The sequence below is a fragment of the Ochotona princeps genome, chromosome 7 (genome assembly GCF_030435755.1).
Source record: "Ochotona princeps isolate mOchPri1 chromosome 7, mOchPri1.hap1, whole genome shotgun sequence".
Classification (NCBI taxonomy): domain Eukaryota; kingdom Metazoa; phylum Chordata; class Mammalia; order Lagomorpha; family Ochotonidae; genus Ochotona; species Ochotona princeps.
Window position 1 is genome coordinate 35,014,867 of NC_080838.1, and position 23,070 is coordinate 35,037,936.

The following is a 23,070-nucleotide window of genomic DNA, read 5'->3' on the forward strand; positions in this document are numbered from 1 at the left end:
GGTTGGGAGGCTGGGTATGGCTTCTCCCCTTATCCACCCACCAAACGAAACAGAAAGGAGAAACAAAGATCACACCTACTTTTCCCTAACCCTTGATCCACCCCACTGATCAACAATGTTAACATCATTTAAAATTAAAAACAAAAGAGTTGGGTGTTATCATACTCATTATATCTAAAAAATGTAGTGGTTTAGAGAAAATAATAATGTGCTCTAAGTTGAAGATTTGTCACTAGGTTTCTAAATTTAAAAAAAATTTTTTCATTTTATCTGAAGAGAGAAATGAGAGAGAGAGAGAAAGAGAGAGAGCGAGAGAGCTCTGCCATCTACTGGTTCACTCACCAAATGCTTACAACCGAAACCCGGAGTGGGAACTCAGTCTTGGTCTCTAACATGAGTGATAGGGACCCAACTACTTGTGCTACCACCTGCTGCCTCCCAAGGTGTATATTAACAGTAAGTCAGATTAAAGAGTGGTGCTGGGACACAAAACTTGGAACTCTGATATGAACTTCAGTTCCTGGTAGTATCTTATGAGCCAAACACCAAATTCCCACCTGAACATGAACATCTACAGGTGTTCACGGGAATCAAAGTAGTAGTGCAAAGAAGAGAGGAGTCAGAGCTATTTTTATCATCTACAGAATAAACAAATACTTAACATAAAACTTTAGTTTAAATGCGATTGGAGTGGTGAATTACAGATAATCAATTCACTAAACTTAAGAAGTGTAGCAATCAACAAGCACAGAGGGAAAGCAGGCTCCATGTAGAAGAGGCAAAGCATATGAGTAGACTGATATGATCGTTTTTCTAAGGAAGCAGTCTAAACTAGGGCAGTGGAAAACCATAGAATCCCTTGATTGTCTGCAACGTTTTTCTTTAAAGAAGTCAGACAGATCTTGGCATTGAGAAAAGAAGGAAGGAGTTATTTTCATAACACCAGATAATAGCTTGAAATCCAAGAGTTACTAAATGAATGCAGAGGAATAAGCTACCTAACTTTAATGGGGGGATCTGTGCATCTTTAAACCCTTGGCAGAAAATACTCTTGGGATTTCTTTACATCTCTTATCCCCTTATTGTTCACTCAGTGAATCACTGTATTGTCTTTCATTGTTTGGCTTCTCACACCAATAACATAGTTCGTGTTTACCTGTGATTTTATTGCGTTCCTTCTCTAGCCCAGGTAAGACAGGTCGCCAACAGAGGCTTACGTTTGTGTGAGCAGAACTACTCTTGAGTTCCCCAGTAAGGATTGTATAGTCTTGCTTAGAGCCGCAGGTTTCTGGGCTATGCTGAGAAGCTGAACACTCTGGGAATTTCCTTTGTATCTGAGCTCATTTCAAGGACTCTGAATTCCTTATTTGGTTCTCCACTGAAGTGAAGATACCATCTAAATTGGGGGGGAGGAGTCCTTTCTGTTTTGAGTTCAGGGAATTGAATACTTTGTTAGATTATTTTGTCCCAAATTTCATAAAGGTCCTGAATTCAGGATCATAAAGATGGAAAATACACAATCATCAAAATCCGTGAGGATTAGAGTTATGCTTACTCAATATTATCTTCCCCATGGTCACTGCAATAGTGTCACCATACAGCAAGTTTTAATATGCACTGAATTGACCAAGAATGAAAGCAAAATTAAATCATACTCTATGTTGTTTTGGTTCATATTACATACAGTTGGGGTAATACTACGGAAAAAATGAGTAAATTACTCGTAGAATGTAATATAATGCCTGCTATTTTGTATATATTTCAATTTAAGCTTTTAAGCTTTTTTTAAAGATTTATTTATTTTTCTTGCAAAATCAGATACACAGAGAGGAGGAGAGACAGAGAAGACGATCGTCTGACTGATGATTCACTGCCCAAGCAGCCGCAATGGCCAGAGCTGCCCTGATCCGGAGCCAGGAGCCAGGAGCTTCTTCCAGGTCTCCCCTGTGGGTGCAGGTTCCCAAGACTTGGGGCCATTCTTGACTGCTTTCCCAGGCCACAAGCAGAGAGCTGGATGGGAAGCAGGGCTGCCGGGACATGAATTGGTGCCCATATGGGCTCTGGACACGTTCAAGGCGAGGACTTTAGCCACTAGGTTACTGCGCTGGTCCCAGCTCTCTTTCCAGGAGAAAATATACCCCCGGTGACATAAAAACTGAGAAGCACATTCTAAGAACTAATATTTTTCAATGTTCTTTAACTCTTGAGTACAGCTGTGCATTACTTAGCAAGATCTGTGCCTAGTGATATCATGACAGTTTTATGTACCACAATGACTCTCCCATGTTTGCAAAGATGCTAGTACAACCTGCCCAGTCACCAGTCATATAAATTTAATACATGTAATTAATAGCATCTAACCTTACTAATGATAATAAAGAGAATATTTCTGCTTCATGTATTTATTATACTTTCAAGTCATTGTCTTATATTGCATGTTGTACACTGATGGGAAAAAAAAGTTTATTGTACAATTAGATGCTATGCAATGGCAATGCAGACACACACACACATCTCAAGTCTACTACACTTCCTGATTGCTTCCAGCCCATATGATTGATCACACCATTACTGTTTGTGTAATGCACTCTGTGATGTTTGTACAATGAAAAAAATTCCCTCATGATGCATTTCTCAGAACATAACCTAGGCATTAACAGATTCTAATAAGTCATGATGTATTTGTATTTATTAATTTTGTTTCTAATTTTTAAGTATGAATACTTCAATTACTGTTTAATTTGTCTTTAAATTTTTATGCAAAACAGATGACTGATCATTTTCAGTTTTTTTTTCTAACATCACTATAGCAATTTCTGTAAAAATGCCAAAAAAAGTGCTAGCAGGGAGACAAGGGAGAAATAACTATCCAAAAGATGGGAGCACTCTTTCCTTGTCAGCTTTGAATTGATTTCATAAACATTTTCTTTTCTTTTTTCTTTTTCTTTAAAATATTTATTATTATTGGAAAGCCGGATATACAGAGAGGAGGAGAGACAGAGGAAGATCTTCCATCCGATGTTTCACTCCCCAAGTGAGCCGCAATGGGCCGGTGCTGAGCCTATCCGATGCCGGGAATCAGGAACCTCTTCCAGGTCCCCCTCGCGGGTGCAGGGTCCCAATGCATTGGGCCGTCTTCGACTGCTTTCCCAGGCCACAAGCAGGGAGCTGGATGGGAAGTGGAGCTGCCGGGATTAGAACCGGCGCCCATATGGGATCCCGGCACGTTCAAGGCAAGGACTTTAGCTGTTAGGCCACGCTGCCGGGTCCCATACACATTTTCTTTACCAGTTCTATAACTTACTGAAGAGACTGATAGCTGTGATACAGTGCCTGAGCTGTTGGGAAAAGAATCTGTATATGTAAGAATCTACATATGTAAGCCTATGTAGTTCATTCATAATTTGGCACCTTTGAGAAAAAAAAAAGAAGTAAAATGACTTACTTTGAGGCTTTTAATATGACATTTAACATGAAAAGTAGTAACATTCGAAGACATAAAAATTTATTTTGTGATTGAAAATTTCCCTATGAATTCATAAGGAAAATTCTATTACAGTAGTATGGTATCATTATTGCTTTGGTTTTGATTTTTATAAATTTTCCTTTTCATAATTTTTGTAAAGAATAGATAATAATGCAAGAAAATAATAATAATATTAGAATACCATTTTACTTCTAAACTACTCTAAAGCTAGTATGATAATATATGAAACAGTATTTCAACAAGTTATACATTTATAAAAATATGACCTTAGCTAACAGACTGCTTTTTAACACTTATTATCATAGTTGTATCTACCAAGTAAGTAAAATATGCAATTGGTGCTTTTTCCTATACCTGTATTGGAAGATGGCTCTCTGCCTCCCATCCTTCCCCCGTCTACTGCATAGCAATAATACCCACATCTTGACTGTAATTTCAAGGTACAAAAGTGTGTGCATTTTTTTTTCTGGTGAAGACCTATCACATTGTTCCAGAGGATGCTCATTTTATACGTATGTGCATTATTTAATATTTATTACTCCATAGAAAAATTCACCTTTTTCAGATGTAAATACAGTTCATGGAAGATGTTCTGCAGAAGGGTTTTACGCATTAATGGTGGTCCTTTACCATCTTCAGTTATACTGTTAAATTATTTTGGGAAGGTGGTTCCAACGACTTGCTACTTAATGGATAAAATCTAAGGCATCCACAGCAGTTTTGTCAGGAGGTCAGAGTAGGAGGAAATTACCAATCTTGGTAAGGCTGTAAAAAGTCTTGAGATATAGACTACTTTTTATTGAAGCCTATTGGAACCTGAAATTCAGGTTATTAGTACTAATTTGATTCATTTGCTATACCTCTCTATTTTAATAAGGGCCAGCACAACGTATTTGTTGAGAATCATGGTCATATGGAAGCCCAGGGCATAATTTGATCCATATAACACTCTTGGATTTAAAGTTACAGCAACTCAATGGAGCATAAAATTGAAAACTTCTACTCTTCTTTACTATATAAATAGGACATACAGATGAGCCTGCACTGGTGATTTTACCAGGTTTCTCTTCTAAAAGCTTACGGCCATGTCAGCTTTTGCAGTTGTTTGCTATGTGAATGAATGTTGTAAGCTCACAGTTGCAACATCGTGATGAAAGTTGTAATAGTGGGAAATGATAATGGGAAAAACAAAAGAAACCTCAACTGTACTGAACGTTGCTGGAGAGTTAGAAAAGATGGGTTAATATTCTTTCAGCTCCATTAGCTTAATGGTAGAGGAATATGTTTATGTGCACACAATGTGTGTTTGTGTGTGTGTGCATGCACACACGACTTTGTCCTGCTCACAGTTGGTGGAAGATAGATTGGCAGTAACAGCTGCCACCAGTGTCAACAATCAAGTACAATGAAGTGTGGCAACCCCCCAACTGTTTTCCATTCAAATGAGTTATGAGTTCTCACTGTTCAGAATCACTCTCATTAAAGAAAAAAAAATCATACATCGAGTTGTGAGAATTGGGGAATATCCACCTGGCAGTAAAATTTTCATGCTTTGAAAAAAAACTGGAAAAACAATTATATTAGATCAATCAAAGTCACTAGAAAATGTTAAACTGAGAAAAAGGTAGTGAGAAATAGCAACCAAAAAAAGCAATCCAGGCAAACCCATTAATGAGAATGAGTGTCAGTTTTTCTTGGTTGAAGAACTCCGCTACAATGGATTAGAACACGGAGCACCGTATCAGAAATGCAGAGGCAACTGCACAGAGGCAAGGGGTCCACTTGACCGCCAACATCAAAGCCTCCTTGGAGAAAAAAAAAATGCTTGGTTACTTGTAGCTTAATCCAACATTACACACTTCTTTCAAACATCAAAAATGCTGCTTGGCTGTCGGATGGCTGGGCATTCTTGCTACTAATCCAGTCTTAATTATAAAAAGGTTATACCCCCTCAGTTTCCTGGCCTCTACACCACCAAATGTTTGCTCCATGGAAAATAGGTGAAAGGGAATTAAGGAATAACATAAGGTGCTTGCTATTGTTACCTGTGGAGTGATCGCAGCTTGTCACTATGTTCTGGAAACATCTAGACATGAAGATCTTTGCATAGAAATACAAATTCAACTTCACATTTTCTCTACATTGTGTTAGAAAATTTATTTCTTCCCCCCACTTTCAGTTTTCTAAATATCTTTAAACTTATTCCTAGCCCAAGATGTCTTAAATGGAGTAATGTCCCACAGGCTACTTCACCTTACTTGTTTAAAAACTAAAGGCCACATATTTCTTTGCAACCAGTTTTTATCCACAGAATTGATTTGTGGCCTCCTTCTACCCTCAGGTCTAAAAGTGCAGGTCATTTGTGCCTATTTACTTGAACTTGAATGAATGATGTCAGCCTACAAAGTCACATAAATTGCCTATAGAGCAAAACAAATAGATTATTTCAAGCAATTTTCAGAAATGTAGGTTTATAACGTCTAACTTTTTCCCTGGTGATCTATATAATTTGTACTTTCTCTTCCCATTTCATCTCTCTAAATGCTTGTAGACAATTAACATGTATCTTGTTTAATTGTCTCTCCTCTAGCCTGAGCATGTTCAATCCTTGCCAGCCTGTTTTATTTCCAAACCTTTTATCAGTTCAGTCACTGTCCTTTGAACTTGCTCCATTTGTCTTTCTTTTCAAACATATGATATCCAAAACAACAGCACAACATGCCAGTAGTCCTTGATGGAATAACTCAAAGCAGTAAAGGAGGGTTTTTTTTTTTTTTAAGCTTTCTACGTTTATGGCCCAACATCTGTAACACCAGAGCCTTTGGTACCATAAAGTCCCCTCTATCATGAACAGATGATGCTTTCACAAAATCATTCACATCTAATCAGATCTGATTTCAAGCAACTTTTCTAATGCAATAAAAATCATCCTGTATTAATATCTCTTTAATAGCACTTATAATCACTCCTAATTTTCTGTTGCTCATCAATATTTTTATTAATATTTTTGGTTATCTTTTGGATAGTGCTTCCAATTTATGACACATTATTGAAGTTTAAAGTAGAGAATACAGAGAACAAGGTACATTTTCATCAAAAATGACATTAGTCTATTAGCAATTATTCTGGTGCCCACAAGATCAAGAATAATAGGCTATCCATCTTTAAGTAGTTTTCATCTAATCCATTTTTCTCTGGTTTCTCTATAAGAATGCCACCCTCTGATTTTTGAAAGAAGACAGGTGCTAAATGACAGCTGCACTGGGTCTCTTCTGGCAGTCTCTCAGGAATGAGAGGTTTTTATCATTATCTCCTCCCTTAACCTGATTCCTAACTCTCCCTGTCTTCACGGACCCTAGATACATCATAGTTAAAATGGAAAAGACTAAAATCCAAATTGGATCATAGAATTGTTAACTATCGATACAGCTTTTACTAGTGAATGAATGATGACCTTAACATACGTGTTTTTAAAGAACTGTTACAGTACCAATCTGTTCATTTATAATACTGAAGGTGCTGGAATACTTATAAATAATACAACTCATGTATACTGTTCATTTTTTAAAAAGCTCAAATTTATTTTAAGTTCTATTGGACTTTGGAAAATGAGGCTTTCATGGAATCTAGTATTATTTTGGGATGATGTCATTGTAAGAAATAGTTTTAAGAAATTAATAAACTAATTTCTAAGATACTTGATTTTTTGGAGCAGAAATGTATTTATGTTGTAAGAAATGTTAATTAACTATGTCTATGTGTATTAGCTACCCAGGAAACATCTACCTTTTCCAAATACCTGCTAGTATGGCTGGATAGTTGGAAATTAAATCTATTAATTCTTTTTTTATTGATTACATTGCATTATATGACACAGTTGTATAAGCATTGGGATTCCCCCCACTCCTCCCTAAACCCTCCCCCCATGGTGGATTCTTTAAGTAGGCTCATGATAATTTTTTCTAGTAAAGTATCCCTTGTAGTTGAAGGAGATAACTTTATAAGCTGAGTGATAAGCATATAATTATTTTGTTCTGTTTAAAATATTTATGTAGATTTTATATTCTGCTCCATGAAATTCCTGTGATTATTCTCCTAAGAAAGTAGTAGTTTGCATTCAATGCAAGGTAAATGCTTACCGCGTTCTTACTGGAGCATCTAATAATTTCTGATAGGAATGACTCACAAGGCCCAAACAGTGATCAACACCTGGTGGGTGCAAAACAAATGTTTGACAAACAACAGAAAGTAGAGCTTGAAATCTGACATGTCGACAAATATCTTGTTAGAGTTACAAGCCAGTCTAGATTATCCTAAAATCTGCCAAGATCAGCAAAATTATACTTCTACACAACAAATGGCTAAATACTAAAATGAAATAGACACGAGACAGCTGAATGGTACCTTATAGCCATTTTAAGGTATATAGCAGCCGGTCCTGTATATAAGCTAAAATTGAAATGTCAATGAGCTAATCATAGGTTGTGGTTAGGACTTGCTTTTTTTTTTTTTTTTTTTTTTAACATACTGGTTACTCAAAACCATGTCAATTCCATAATGTTACAAATTGCTGTTAATGTTATATTGGGACTCTTAATTGACTGGGACGATATTCTACCAGCTCTAACTTCGGGCCAGAAATGGTCTCCCCAAGAAACTGTTCAACCCATCTGGACAATAAGTAGCTGGACTCTATGCTTGGTATATGTTTGCAAGGAAAGAATCTTGATTGAAGTTGAACTGTAATACTGCATCAAGGTGGAGGAATCCACCAGAGGGGAGGGGAGGGGGAGGGGTGGGGAGATTCCCAGAGCCTATGAAACTGTCACATAATGCAAAATAATTAATGAAAAAAATGTTTGTTGAAAGACTAATTTAACACTGTGTAGCTGCCTGTGACTGGCATAGTAATCTCAGGTATGTTATATTTCCATGTGTGATGTTGGCATTGAGAGCATCTTTGTAGTCCAGAATTATTCTTTTCATCTTGCAATGGCTTAGTCATATAATCAATTTGAAGAAATAAGCCACGCCACTCAATTTCACATACTTCTGATACAGCCTTAAACACAACGCACATAATATGAGTTTGCTTTTGGTTTTGTTCATTTAACTGGCCAAGGAGAAATGAAGAACCAGCCTAAGGGCAGACACTGCGCATTATCTGTCTTTCTAGTTCTTCTGGACAAAAGACTGAAGAAATGAACTAATTACTCAATAACTGGATGCATGACTTCAAATCAGAAAGCAGGTTAAGATTAAGTTGTTCTTACATGTATTCATTATGCTTTTCAGACTCTTTACAATTTGGCAATTTTGCTATCTTATATTCCACTTTGGAATATACTGACTAACAGAGCAAATGCTTGGTATATAGGACAATACAGAGAACAAAATGAATGCAGCACTTTATCCACAGGAGTAGGCTTTTGTAGCTTAATAGTGTTCAATAAAGTCTGATCATCAGTACTTGCTTTATCCTATAATTTTAGCAATCCCCCCACGTCAAACACATAGGTCCGAACACCAAAGTCACTTTAATCTCTGTTCCCTTCTGCGGTTCCTTCCTGTAGAGTACTGTGTTCTTCTGCTTCACCTGTTTTCACTCACATGGAGCCCAAATTGAACCTTCTCGCTCCCAAGCTCTCCAGGATTGTGAATCTGTTTCGTCAAGGATAAAGGCAGTTGATATGCAAAAATGAGTATATCTAGCAGTATTTTATTCTGCATCATTCACAAATCATCACAAGGATTTTTAGTCTTTCTCCCCAGATTCTTATATTCCCTAGGATTGAGCTTTTATATAGACAGACAGATCGGAAGTATTCAAATACATTTTCAACAGGTTTATACCCATCTGTCTTTAAGAATTCTCTAAGTTTTGTTTTTTTCTTTAGACTATTTGGTAAGGAATCTTATGAAAACATGGTAAGAAGAAGATATGATTTTTAAAATTGTTCCTACTACAAATTATTTAAAAAGTCTCTATCTTGCAAACTTTCATTTGGCTGCTTATTGGAATTAAAACTAACATGGTTTAGCCAAAATTTGAAATGTTCTCATATTTCTTTGATCTCTGGGATCAGTTCTGTAGTTCTGGAAGACTGTAAACTTCATAGGAGTCATTTTGCAGGAAATTGCAAATTATTCTGCATCAACTTTCTTTGTCTCTTATTCAATTCTGCCCTAACTTAAAAGTCAGAAAGACTTTTTTCCTGTCCTCAGGGCTGCTGTAAATTGATTTGCGAGTGGGAGAATTGCGAGGAAGGGGAAGTGCTCCTCAACATCACATTAAAATCCCTCCTCACTTTCTAAATCCCTCCTCTATTCTGAGCGTACATTCTTCAAATGAAAGGAACTTGTTTTATTCTATTTTTGAGTATACTTTACTTAGAGTACATTTAGATACATTTAAAATTTTCCAGCATTGTTCTTTTTAAATTTAGATATAGTATTACCATTTATATATTAGTTATATTGCACAAATACTTTCCAGAAGTTACAGCTATATCCTCTACTGTTTACTTAGTACTTGTTTCAAAAGAAGATCGAATTAATCTTCTCAAAAGAACCTCAAGTACCGGTGTTTCTTGTCTGTTATTATACTCATAGAAGATTACCGATGTCCTAGAAAGACAAAAAGTCTAAACTCCAAAGGGAGAACACAATGTGCTGTTTTCACATCTTGGCCGACAATAATAGCTGAAGGGTACAGGAGCCTGTGAAGATATGATTTCAAGTTTCCCAAAGCTTTGTTGGAGGTATAGAAGAAATAGTCTAGACATGATACTGGATTAAGAACTAACAACACGAAGTTAGTGGATTATCACAGCAGGAAAGAATAATCTTTGGAATACTTTGTTGGGCTTACCTTGTATGTCAAATGTCAGCTCTTTTTTCTGCCCATTTTCTAAAGACAATAACATTGTTGATAGTTTTGCCTGAGCATTTCCAAGGATGCTTTGTTGGGACCAGTCTGCCTTTGGCACGTGGAGGCAGGACTGTCGCGCTGAAAAAGCAGAAAGGAAATGCCAAGGAAGGTTCTCCGAAACTATAATGTCTGTTTACATTTTTGTGTGGGTGAGCGCATTGAAGCGGCTTGTTAAGAGACAAAGCACTGAAAAGGTAGGTCACAAGCTGTTACTATCATATAACCGTTTAACTTCCACTATTTGGTGGAACTTGGCACAAGGGGCTTGTTCAGGTTTATCCTTTTAATTAGTCATTTCATTTGGTCTGCCTGGTGGAGGGGCTTATTAGAAGATTGTGTGATCATGAGAAGAGAAAGAAGTCGAAGGATGAATTTTTCCAAGGTTGCATTTTACAGACACTTGAGATAAGCAGCCCGGATCTTTATAGGAATGAGCCATTACGGTATCTCAGTGCCTTTTTTATATGCTTCCATTTTGCTATTTCTACAATGCAGACACCAGGAAAACAAAAAATTCCTTTGAGAAACTTTAGGGTAGAGTACGATATTGGAAGTAGAATGTGTTTTGATAGCTAGTGTTTTGTGCTTTGGTGACTTCTCTGCTTGGCATGCCTACATTCCAAATTGGGGGGCTTGAACTCAAGTCTTTGCTCTGCTTCTGACACCAACCTTCTGCTAACACGCACCAGAGATGCTAGCAGACAGCACTTCCACATGGCTCCCTCCAACTCATGTGTGAGCCCAAGATTGTTTTTGTTACTGGCTGAGGGCTGGCCCAGCCCTGACACTACAGAGCATTTGTGTAGTGTGGCAGTGGATGGAAGCTCTCTGTATCTCTCTTTCATATAAACAAACAAACAATAATTTTAAAATGTATGGGGAGGAGGAGCTAAATGCGTCATTCTAACACTGTACAAGTGGAACTTCCATCTATTTTTTAGTAGCTAACAGCAATATGTATGGTAACATATTCACTATAGGACTGCTACATTTCTTTCTTTCTTATTTCATTCCTTACTTTTCGCCTTAGACTGAAATGGCTATTTCTCAAAGTGAATAAGTTTCTAACCATAAGTGTTCCTTAAGTATTACATAATTTCTGAAAATGAAGAGTAAAAGCAATAGCTGGGTAATTATCTTGGTAGTTCAGTGGTCCCTGCCTTGCAAATCATCTCTAAAAGACAAGTAAATTTAGTGTGTGAGTGTACTTTGTTTGACCTGTGTTCCTCAGTGAGCATGATAATTTTACCTACCTATCTGCTTGTGGAATTTCACTGTTTAAAGGTTATTCTTCTTTCTGTCCGGATGATGTATAGGCATGTTGCACTTTGTTAAAAAGTTACCATTTTTCACTGCAAAGCTATTTGCATTCCTAGGGTAGTTGAAATGATTAGTGTAACATTATTTATAGCTATATAGGTAATACTATAAATAAAAGACATTCTGATGGGAATTTTTCCCTTTCATATTTCTGTTGATCATAATTTCCTTAATTTTTTTTTCTTCTTGGCACAGCTTCCTAAGGCATTTTCTTTGCTCCACTTTGACATGATTGAGCTAAATCACTTGAGCAATTTAAAATTATTCATATATAAGATGAGTAAATTCCCTTTTCTAGGCAACTGTTCTTGAACATTATATCATCCTTTTGAGTTAAAGCCAATTGAAGATATAAACTTCAATCTGTTTGATTATAGTCAAGAAATAAGAACACAGCCAACTCAAGAGAAGAACAATTAAATATTTTTATAATGTTAAGATTTTTTTTAAAAGATTTATTTTATTTTTATTACAAAGTCGGATATACTGAGAGGAGGAGAGACAGAGAGGAAGTGGAGCTGCCGGGATTAGAACCAGTGGCCATATGGGATCAAGGCGAGGACCTTAGCCACTAGGCCACACTGCCGAGCCCAATGTTAAGATTTTTAAATGTTGGGAAATTATAGCTTCGTGTCTTACATTTTTAGCTCTGCTACTATACCACCTTACTGACTTCATGATTCATTTCATGCTTTTAAATTCGTGAAGAGTTTGAATGAGAAATATTTCATTAAACATAACTTAAACACAGAAAAAAGTTCTGATTTAATTTTTTGAGGGACACTGAAGATAGAAAGTGATATTTTAAATTACATGTATGTTGCAGGTGTATACTACTCTGTGTGACACTGAGACTAGGTGGGGAGAAAGATCAGTCAGAAAAGTCCAGTGAGCTGATCTTGAATAATCAGGTGAACTGATCAGCAATACTGGGATTAGAAATAAAAGAACTAATGAAAGATTTCTCATAATCTAAAAGGATTGGAGTTAGAGACTGGACTTTGAAGGAAATGGAAAAGAGAAAATGAAGAAGACACATTGTTCATAATCTGAAATGTTCTAACCGTTTCATGTCACTCACTTCCATGGCAGAACATCAGATAGGTTTCCACAGGAAGATACTTTCTGTTTGAACATGAGGTATCTCAGGTGCATATAGTATTTTCTCATGGTGCATTTTTAGACATCTAGTGACATAGATCAGAAGCATGTGCAAATCTAATGAAATATAGAATGAAATGTAGTTATTGTGAGGCCTCTGATAAAAGAAGGAAGAGGAAGACTTCTGAAAGAAGATAAAAATGTGGCTGAAAGCATCCAACTCTTCCAGCCACCTAGTTATTCCTTTCCTATTCCTCGATTACCAAAGAATTCAGAACATAAAGAGGCACATCTATGTTTTCTTGGGATGGAAACTCTACAGCAGCATAAAATTTTGAAACAAAATTCTGCCTGCCACTCCCTTTCTCTTTGATCTTACATTGTTTTCTAACTAAAGTTTCTCACTATCTATAATCATGTGTATTTATATGCTTACTTATTTATTGTCTCATTAGAATTTGTAAAGCATGAAGTGTAAGATTTATATGCTTCTGTGATTATGGTATCTACAGCTCTCAGAAAATAATTGCTTAAAGAATAAAAATTCTATATAACAAACTTTTGAGAACATTCAGTTAAATACCATAAGTTAATGGAAAGTGAAAAGGACTGTAAGAATTTTAGAAATTTTTAGTCTAGCAAAAAATAGTGTTCTTGGACATTCATCAAGGGAATATCAGCAAAGGCCAATGCTACACATTGGGCAAGACTTGGTTTGCAAACCTGTGTAAATTTAAATCTCAAAGATGCAAGTTCATGATAGCAAGAGGTTGGAAACCTAATTCAGTTATAGTATGTTCAAGATATCCCAATGGGTGATCCTTATTAAACTAGTACCATGCCATTGAAAGATAGCTCTTGCAGGCTGGTTTATTATGAAAAAATCAAGTTGAGACCAGGCACTCTATTTTTCTGGGTTTAATGTATGATCCTACCTCTACATGAGCTCCACCATTGCCAACTCCCACCTACAACACAGGCCTTGTAACAGGATTGTCTAGTCATGTAGTCTGAGCCTTCGGACCCTTCAGCCAAAATAGTCATTTATTGTTCCTTAACAGTTTATTTTAGGCATTTCATTATAACAATGTAGCTCTGACAAACATAGCCAATTTATCTTCTCTTTGTGAGATAGCAGAGAAGAAGCAGAGATGGTAACACGAGAGCACTAGTGAAGGCGCCACATCCGTCAGACTCCCACAACCAGCCGGGAACTGGTGCAGCTGCATAGCTTTCACTTGAAGAGTCAGAGGAATAGAAAACTTACACAGTCTGTTTTAGGGGATAGATTCTGACCTCACAAAAATTTGTCAAGCATCTTCTCAAGGGAACACAAATAATGAGCAGAAAATCTAAATCACAGAGCTTCCTTTAGCAAGGGACCAAAATCAAAATGAGCAGAAAATGTGCACAGCTTTATTTATTTATTTTTTTTTACAGCGTTTTTCATTGGCGCAAGACCTATCAAGTATTCTGGGATCAGAAGTTGTATATCTAACCAAAAGGAAATGTCACATTTATTAAAAGAAATCTAGTATTTGATAAAAGAATAGTATGGAATTGATAAACGTGTTACTGTAATAAAAACACGTATTTTTTTAATCTATTTTATTGTATTGTTGACAATCTTTACATAGTTAATTACAGTTAAAGAAAGTAAAAGGAAAAAAAGAAAAAAAAAAGGTTCAGGGGGATAGGGAAGTGGGTAATACTATTATGTCCATATTGTTTCCGTCATGTATCTGAGGTAAAGGGGGATATTGAGGGAGAAGCCCCACCCGGTTTCCCGCCCACCCTGAGTCCCGGATGTGGGGCATGCTCTGAGATATGTGCTCGAGTGGTGCTAATAGTTCTCCGGTTATGAATCGCTGCCAGTTCCGCTCGATGAGGTCGTCCACTGATTGATATGGTCCATTATAAAGTCTCCGTTTGCCCTATATTTCGCTGCCAACATATAGCTGAGATGAATGATTGATCTGCTCTGTCTTCTGTCTTTTCTTGATTAGAGTTCTGAGTCCAGCAGTTCGATTGGGGAGATCTCCAAAGAAATTTTGAGGTATTCCCAGACTAGTTTCTTGTATGTTCTAGCAAGCACAGGGCCCGGCACAGTCCATCACCCCGATCAGCTGGTGGTTGCAATTGCTGGGTTGGTTCTGTTGTCAGTCCCAAGTTGCACTGGAACCAATGGGTGTTGCAGTCCAGTCTGGTTCAGCCCTTACATCAACTAGTGGGAGCTGCAGCCTACCTGGGGCAACCCACAATAACCCCCACCAGGCCCACCCCCTACCCTGGTTTGCCAGTATGTGTAGCAGTAGAACAGTCTGTCCCCCATCCCATTTGGCTCTTGTACTTGTCAATGGGTATTAAAGCTTAGTTCTATCTAACCAACTCAACCATCCAACCCTCACGGGTGTTGTTGAGTGCCTCTCTATCTAGCCATCCCAGCTCCCGTCCTAGTTTTCATGCCCTCCCACGGGAATAGTGACCCAAGAAGGGGGAACCCACTTTTTCCCTCCCAGGTCTCTCTGTCCCGGTTTATGCACTCTTTAGGTGGTTCTGTGATTTGACTTGACAGAATTAGTCCCCAGTGCCAGCTTCTGCGGCTATGCTCATACATCCCTCACCCACTCTAATTTATGCTTGCACCAGCAGGAATAATCAGCCCAGCCTGGCTTTTCCCTGGTCTAGTCCACATGCAGCGCACAGGTGACGTAGCCTTGCTTAGTCTGGTCTGTCTCTATCCCAGCCCACGCTCTCCAGTGGGAGTAGCTGTCCAGCGAGGGGACCAGCCCCTTAATCCCCCCGCCGGTTCTGCCCCTCCCTTCCTGGATCTCACGTGTGCTGGTTGGATGCTGTATTCATATCCAGTACAGGCAACCACACCCTGGCATTCCATAATGTGTACTTGTTTTGTCGCGACCAAACCCGGCTCATCTCACACTCTGTTCTGGTGATCGGATTTGCCAGTGGGTGACATGAACTGATTCAGCCTGGTCTGCTCCTGACCCATGCTGAATGTATGCCAGTGGGAAACTTTCCATGGCCTATTCTGGGCTGTTTCCTATCATGCTTCTTGCGCTAACCTGCAGGGACTGTGTCCTGCCAGAGGAAAAAACACGTATTTGTGAAAGTAGAAATTATATTGGAAGACACAGTCAGGATAATAGATTGTTAAAAAATAGAATGCATGAAATAGAAAATTAACTAATGAATTCTTCCATACACAGAAAAGAAAAAAAACTGATTAATGAAAAAGAGAAAAGAAAAAGACTCAGGAAATTTAATAATTCTAAGAAGAAAAGAAAGTGGCATTTTTAAAAGAGCACAAATGCACAATATACATAGTAAGCATTCCAAGAACAATAACAAAGAATAAAAAGCAAAGTTAAAAAAACAAAATGGATATAGATATAGAACATTATTGACTTTGAAATTAATCATAGAAGAAATTTCCTAATTTAAAGATAAGCTTTCGTACAGATCCAGAGAATGGAAGTGTATTTTTTGCCTTTTTATGCAAAAATGAAAAATATTTATAGCAATGCAAGTTCTTCAGTAAGTTCATGAAAAATGCATTTATTAAAAAAATCATTACTTTCAACTCTTTTTATTCAAATAAGTTTATTAATTCCAATTGAAGTTACTATCTTAAAACTGTCAGGTTAACAAAAGCTGAACAAAAGTGATTTCATTCATGTTGTTATGGATCTTGGAAAACACTCTGGAAAGCCCAAAGCTATTCTTGAAAAGACTCATCCATCTTTTATTTATTTGAAAGCCAAAGAAAGAAGAGGGAAAGAGAGAGTATAAAAAAGAGTGAGTTCTCTTCCCTCTCCTGGTCTGTCTCCTGGTTCACCTCTCAACTGACTGACACCATCATGGCTGTGCCAGGTTGAAGCAAGGAGCCTGGAACTCCATTCCGGTCATCCACCCGGGTGACAAGAGTACAAGCAATTGGGTGGTTCTCCACTGTCTTCTCAGAACATTAACAGGGAGTTCAGTTGAATGTGAAACAGCCAGGACTTGCACCAGTGCTCAGGTAGGATGCAGGTCTTGCAGGTAATAGCTTAACTAGCTGAACCAAAATGACAGCCCCACATCCCCAACCAACACTCCCTCTGTCCCAGTCATTCTGAGTATGAAGCAACCAGGATAATAATGACGCAGGGTGAGAAATGCCTGTAGGTTTTGACTTACAGATTGGCAAAGATAAAATTAACACACCTTGAGTATTAAACTATGTGTAAAGTTGAATAATTTGTTTTATAGCTCAATGAAATTGATAGCTACCTTCAAAATGAATCACATATTATTATATTCAAATTGTCTAGCATAAATTCTTCCATCTCAACGTGGTTGTCACTGAATTATCTGTATCTCCAGCAAAACTTGCTGCTTTTCATACATCCTTATGTTGGAGCCCAGAGGCACAGTTTTGCAATCACTATCCTACCAAGCCAGCAATAAAGAAGCATTAAGCTTCCTTTTCATCCTTCTCTATTGACCCATCCACTCCATACGTTGACTCAGTCTGCAAAATCTGTCAGTATTGTCTTACACTGGCTCCCAGATGTGTGACCACCCGCCCAGAGTCTCTCATAATCTCCATCTCACTACCTTGTTATTTGCCTGCTTAAACATCTCTTTGTCCCTGGTTGTTCCTCACACTCATCTGCCTTGATTCTTCCTTGAATGCATTCGGAAGAATGTTTCTCTTACATGCAATGAGCTTCAAACTAAGAGAAATGATCTGTGAGAACCTCCCCAGTGCTGCTAGTATATCCTTTCATTTCTTGCATTAGCCCTTCTCTCTGGGGGTGACTTTTTCTTTCCTAATACTTTCTTCTATATTGTTTTCATACATGCAATTAACTCTCCAATTCTGATTTACTAATCATATACTCTCAAAATTGACACTTAGGCTGTCAGATGCAAATTAAGTTTTCCACAAATTAAACAGTGAAGTACTTCCTATGTTCATAGGTAGCATAGAGCTATAGCACTCACACCGGTTTAATGTAACATGTGTCAGAGGATATTACTGCTATCACTTATTAGGTGAGGAAGCTGAGCTATAGAAACCCACAGTCAAAAAGCTCAATGTAGACACGCAAAAACAAAATGCTCTTCTACTTTACAATTAAATTGAACATGTCCGTGATTTGACATTTCTGCTACACAGTAAAAGCTGCAAAATAAATAATAATAATAATAATAATAATAATAATAATAATAATAATAATAAAATAAGTCTTACAACTAAAAGGAGCCCAACAACAAAAGACTAAGGGCTGGACTTATGGTGCAACCAGCAGAACCTTCTGTTCCAGTGCTGGCATCTCATGAGTGTGGGGGAAATTTAAACTCCATGTTGTTCCACTTCTGATTCAGGTCTCTGCTGATACGTCTGAGAAAGTAGTACAAGATGGCCTACTTGCTTTGGCCCCTGCCATACAGGGAGACCTGGGTGGGGTTCTTGGATCCTGCTTTCAACCTGGAATAGGCCCAGCTCTTGTGACAATTTAGGAAGTGAATCAGCAGATGAAAAATTCTGTCTCTTTCTCTCCCCCTCTTTTTTCTCCCTCTCTTCTCTTTCTCTTTCTGTGTCATTCTGCTTTCCAAATAAATTCATAAATATATCTTTTTAAAAAAATTTTTTTAAATTTTGTTTCCTCCTCTGTCACCCTGTCTCAGCTCTGTGCATCGAGGTCATCAGTGTTAACCATAAGGACACTAGGAACGTTAGAAAACAGATACGAAGAATCACATCACACCTCACTGTGTGTTCTTAGCAGTCCTCAGTTCCTCACCTGTGGGTTTGTGTCACGGTCAGTGTTGGCAGTCACAACTTGTCTTAAGAAAAGGAAGAGAGTTGTGTATTTGGCCTACTGTTTAAAACACTGGTTAAAATGCTCACATACCATATTGAATCATCTAATTTGATTCTGAACACTGCCTCCTTGACTTCGACTAAAGCAGATTCTGGGGTAGACATGATTACCTAAGTAATTTGGTGCTTATACAAATGGGGAAATTCGGTCAAAATACTTGGTTCCAAGCTTTGATTCTGAGCACTTCTAGCCACAGTGGTTGTTAGGGGAGCAATCAGCTGATTGGAACTCTGTCAATTCACAGATTGAGTAGGTATCTTTCAAGAAACGCCCTAAGTTCTTCCCTGTAAGGCCTCGTCCACCTCTCACTTTCATTTCTTATCTTCAAAGGCCAGAGGGCAAATCTCTGATATTCAGTCTGTGATACTAGAAAATATTCTAGGTAATTCATTATCTCAACTAGAATTTATTGTCGATTCTGGTGAAAGGCCATGGATTGATACCACTTTCTGCTGAAGATATGCCTGTGATGGCTTTTATTGCCAGAAAATTTGATTCTCTAATTCTTGAATGAAACTTTCTCTTTTGAGAAAAGGAAAGGAAAATGCAAAGTTAGCTTGCTTGTAGTGAAGAAGGCTTTGAACACATGTGGCCTTGCTGATATGGAAGATGACAATGAAAATGGGACCTCATGTAGTAAAGATGATAATAGCCTTGCCTTCTGATTTTTTAAAAGATTTATTAATTTATTTGTAATTTTTTATTGGAAAGTCAGATAAACAGAGTAGAGGAGAGACAGAGAGGAAGATCTTCTGTCCAATGATTCATTCACCAAGCAGGGGCAATAGCCGGAGCTGAATCAATCCGAAGCCAGGAGCCAGAAACCTCCTACTGGTCTCCCACCTGGGTGCAGGGTCCCATTGCCTTGGGCCCTCCTTTACTGCTTTCCAAGCAAAGAAGCAGGGAGCTTGATTGGAAGTGGAGCATCCGGGGTTAGAACCAGTACCCATATGAAATCCTGGCACATATAAGGTGAAGACTCCAGTCTCTAGGCTACCACGCCAAGCCCACCTTCTTCTGATTGGAAGACAAGGTAAATGCAATGTGTCTAAGAGAAGAATTTTCTAGCTAAGACAAGTCAAGGAATGCTACAAAACCTGGACAAGCTACCAAGTCTTCTGGATGTGAAACTCTGGAGGACCATGCTGAAGAGCAGGCTCAGAGGAATGTGTCAGAACATTGAGACAGACAGCTTGTTGTGGGCAGCTTTCAGAATAGTGGCAAGAAACTCCCATACAGGGTGGGACTGAAGATGATTGATTAGGTATGGTGTGCTAGAGGAGCAGATGAACCACTTTTGAAGACTTGTGAATCAATGAACAAGACTTTTCAATAGGAAACCCAACAAGAGCTAAAAATATAATCTTATGTTTATTTTAAATTAATTCATTTCTTGTTAGCTTATGCAGTATCTCACAGTTTACTAGGTATCTTTTTTTTTTTAAGATTTATTCATTTTATTACAGCCAGATATACAGAGAGGAGGAGAGACAGAGAGGAAGATCTTCCGTCTGATGATTCACTCCCCAAGTGGCCGCAATGGGCCGGTACGCGCCGATCCGAAGCTGGGAACCTGGAACCTCTTCCAGGTTCCCATGCGGGTGCAGGGTCTCAATGCATTGGGCCGTCTTCGACTGCTTTCCCAGGCCACAAGCAGGGAGCTGGATGGGAAGTGGAGCTGCCGGGATTAGAACCGGTGCCCATATGGGATCCCGGGGCTTTCAAGGCGAGGACTTTAGCCGCTAGGCCACGCTGCCGGGCCCTAGGTATCTTATTAAACGCCCTGATTGTCATAGTTGTTTTCTATGGTGCCTTTGCTTCTCCTGTATACTAGAGAATGCTTTTCTAGCATACATTCACTGACAGTAGAAACCTTCTGTTTTCTCTACCATCTTGTGAGGCCCTGTGTAAGATTCTGCTCACAGCACCCCTGGTGGCGCTTCCTGTCTCTAACAATTTGAGTTGCCATTACTATCCCCATCCGGCCTCTCATATTGCAGGTGCTAAAGGCCTCTGATAACAAATCTCAGAATGCTGTGGCTTATTTTCCTTGTCCAACTTTCACTCCTTCCCGTGTATTTTAGTACTGACAGCAGGACAGCAGAGCTCTTCCGCCTGGGTCCAGATCTCTATAACATCAATGCTGACGGGGTAGAGTACACATATGGGGTAAGGGCTGGGAGGAAGTGGGAGTGGAGAGGGCACTCTCCGGTCCTGATCACCAGGCACACGCACTGGACGTTTCAGTTGTAGGAACAAGCTAATTGCCTTTGCACTTTAGCTGCCTTCGTACTAGTTTGTTTCATGCTTTCACAAAGAAAATCACAAATTGAATAAAAAAATTAATAAAAATTTTCAGAAAGTGCAGCTTGCTGCACATTTTACGAGGTCACATATGACATGGTAGTAGTCATGAGTACAAAGTGGTTAAGGTTTCAGTTCACATCCATCTGAACATCCACCAAATATGGGATTTGTTCCAAAGTCACTTTGACACTTTCTCAAAGTTAACTGTATAATGGAAGATGTAATAAAAGGCTTATGATGGAGGTTTTGAGGGTTTATACTTTATGGGGTTACTGGTTTGGAACTTGAAATCTAAAAGCATTTTTGACATTTTTCTGATATCTTTATTGTCTTCTTGGTCAGTCTTAAGTTGAATTCCACTTGCATTTCTCCTTTTTTTCCCTCTCCCTTCTTTGCCGCTGGGAAAATAAGGCCAATAATTCAATAAAAGAAATACTTAGCTAACAAGAAACCTTTTCAAGCAGATGTCGTCTTTTGGTGGAGAGTTATTACACTACATATATTATCATAGCTAGACCAGAACCAGTTTGAGGATAAAACTGAGTTGAAGGCTGTTCCTTCTAACTACATTTTTTCCAGAAGTAGAAAATATCAAACCAGTGAATTTCCTACTTGAGTCAACAGAAAAAAATAAAGGAAGAGGGTAGGAATTGTGGTTAGTTTAAAATTCTTGCTGAGGTAATATTCTACATCATTACTTAAATATTTACTAAAGGAATCTACAAAAATAGTAGTGAATAAAATTGTGACAAATGTAAAAAAACTCACCAATTATGTTAAAAACAAGTTTGTTCTGATAAAAAGTGATATTCTTTAGAGTAAATCTTTGTAGTTTAGGAAGATCTGCAGTCGTTATGTGAACTTTGATGAATTAGAGCATTATCAAATGGCTTAATAAATGGATCTTGAAAAACTTCTTGGAACTAGAACTAAAAACATTTATGTTGAAACAAAAACTTTAAAATCCAAACACTCAAAAATTTTATGTTTGTTGGAAAATGATTTTTTTTTTTTTTTTTACAAAAGATCCCTATAGAGAGTTCCAATATTCTGTACTAAAACATTTTCTAATTTCGTTTCCAGAAATACTTTCAAGGGCCCTTGAGCCTCTAGCTTGTTACAATTCTCAAATTTGTAGGCAACGGTTATTTCAGGACTCAGCTCGTAGTTCCTCACTGTCAGATATCCTCTGGCAGGTTAAAAATGTGTTCCAGTCTCAGAGTTTGAATAGCTATAGTCTGTAAATCTGTTACCAGTTGTCTACCACAGAGGCAGTTCTAAGCAGATTTTTCTTTATCTCCTCCCTCATCATGTGAGAGTAGTTTGTGCTGTGAAGGTCACTCAGTGACTTTTAGTTGAATTACTTACCTACAGTGCCAATACCTTAATTTCTTTTTTTTTTTTAAAGATTTATTTATTTTTTATTACAAAGTCAGATATACAGAGAGGAGGAGAGACAGAGAGGAAGATCTTCCGTCTGATGATTCACTCTCCAAGTGAGCCGCAACGGCCGGTGCTCTGCCAATCCGAAGCTGGGAACCAGGAACCTCCTCCGGGTCTCCCACATGGGTGCAGGGTCCCAAAGCTTTGGGCCATCTTCGACTGCTTTCCCAGGCCACAAGCAGGGAGCAGGATGGGAAGTGGAGCTGCCGGGATTAGAACTGGTGCCCATATGGAATCCCGGGGCGTTCAAGGCGAGGACTTTAGCCGCTAGGCCACGCTGCCGGGCTCCAATACCTTAATTTCAATGTCAGTTCATGTACACAACGTGATACCACTATCTTACACAATAGTGTTTATATAAAATTATTACAGAAAAAATCTGTAGAGTGGATTTAACCTTGTGGGTCACATGCACTCTAGACATTAGATATTAGTAAACATAAATATTCTTCACATTACCAAATTTCTATAGATATTATATTTATCCATGCAAGCCTTACATGACTTATTGTTTCTTTAACTATTCTATTGATTGCATTTGAAAAGCAGTGACACAAACTCAGAGAGACATAGATAGCCCTCCCTCACCC